Raw genomic sequence first — 1,947 nt, 5'->3', positions numbered from 1 at the left:
TAAGTCTGAGTGCTTTTCTTAAATACACATTTGTCTGCTAACTTGGCGCCATCCATTTCTGGCATATTTTTTTCATGTAACGTTTTTTTTTATTTATTTTTTTTATTTATTTATTTTTAATTTTACCCCTTTTTCTCCCCAATTTCGTAGTATCCAATTGTTGTAGTAGCTACTATCTTGTAGCTACAACTCCCGTACGGCCTCGGGAGAGACGAAGGTTGAAAGTCATGCGTCCTCCGATACACAACCCAACCAGCCGCACTGCTTCTTAACACAGCGCACATCCAACCCGGAAGCCAGCCGCACCAATGCGCCGGAGGAAACACCGTGCACCTGGCCACCTTGGCTAGCGTACACTGCGCCCAGCCCGCCACAGGAGTCGCTGGTGCGCGATGAGACAAGGACACCCCTACCGACCAAGCCCTCCCTAACCCGGGCGACGCTAGGCCAATTGTGCGTCGCCCCACGGACCTCCCGGTCGCGGCCGGTTACGACAGAGCCTGGGCGCGAACCCAGGACTCTGATGGCACAGCTGGCGCTGCAGTACAGCGCCCTTAACCACTGCGCCACCCGGGAGGCCCCATGTAACGTTTTATTTAACTAGGCAAGTCATTTTAAAAACAAATTCTTATTTACAATGACGGCCTAGAAACAGTTTGTTAACTGCCTTGTTCAGGGGCAGAACGACAGATTTTTACCTCGTCAGCTCAGGGATCTAATCTAGCAACCTTTCAGTTACTGGCCCAACGCTCTAACCACGAGGCTACCTGCAACCCTTTTCCTGTGAGCACATTTGCCACTCTTTTGAATGGAGTCATTGGTACATGTTGACTGTATGCGCTGTCTCATTTGCTTATGTTTGCTCCCATAGCAGTATGTCTCTCCTCTGATATCTAAATGTGGTGACGGATCAGTTGACAAAGTATGACTATAAGCCCTGTTAAATGATCGTAGTGGAACTCTGCAGAGGTGGGACCAAATCACAAGTAAGTCTTAGCACTCAAGCCAAGACAGGCAAGTCCGAGTCAAGTTTCAAGTCCTAAACAAGTCATAATGTGCTCTTCACCAAATGTAATAGTATATTACATTTATGCAAATCATGAATGCTTTTAAAAATATATATTTATTACTTTCCAAATAAACTTTATTTCCATGGAAATACATGGGTAGCCATGAGAGACAACAAAATATTGTAGTGCTCTCTCCAGATATACTCTACACACCTAAAACAATCATTCCATAAAGTTGATCATTTATTAAAAGATACATCTAAACAACTGATACTGAACTGAGGCCTACAATTTGAACACTGGCCTGAATGTCTGAGAAAAAATACAGATCCCAAAGATGGGAGATTGTGTAATGCATAAACAGTTTCATTTTTTCTCTTATCTCAGGGCACTATGATACAATGCATTTGCAAAATACCAAATTTGATAAAAGTCTTCAGTCATATGTGCACGATGAGGACGCAGTATGATGCCACCATGGCTGAAGACACGCTCCACCGGAGCACTGGAGGCAGGCACTGCAAAGACCCTGATGTCCACTCGGGACAGTGAAGGAAGAGCCTTCCTGTTCATTGCCCAGAACAAGAGGGTAGAGGTCGACCGATTAATTAGGGCCGATTTCAAGTTTTCATAACAATTTGAAATTGGTATTTTTGGACACCGATTTGGCTGTTTTTTTTTTTACACCTTTATTTATCCTTTATTTAACTAGGCAAGTCAGTTAAGAACACATTCTTATTTTCAATGACGGCCTAGGAATGGTGGGTTAACTGCCTTGTTCAGGGGCAGAATGACAGATGTTTACCTTGTCAGCTCGGGGATTCAATCTTGCAACCTTACAGTTAACTAGTCCAACGCTCTAACCACCTGATTACATTGCACTCCACGAGGAGACTGCCTGTTACACGAATGCAGTAAGAAGCCAAGTTAAGTTGCT

The sequence above is a fragment of the Oncorhynchus clarkii genome, chromosome 3 (assembly GCF_045791955.1).
Source record: "Oncorhynchus clarkii lewisi isolate Uvic-CL-2024 chromosome 3, UVic_Ocla_1.0, whole genome shotgun sequence".
Lineage (NCBI taxonomy): Eukaryota > Metazoa > Chordata > Actinopteri > Salmoniformes > Salmonidae > Oncorhynchus > Oncorhynchus clarkii.
The sequence above is the reverse complement of the archived record's forward strand: the minus strand, read 5'-3'. Positions refer to the sequence as shown.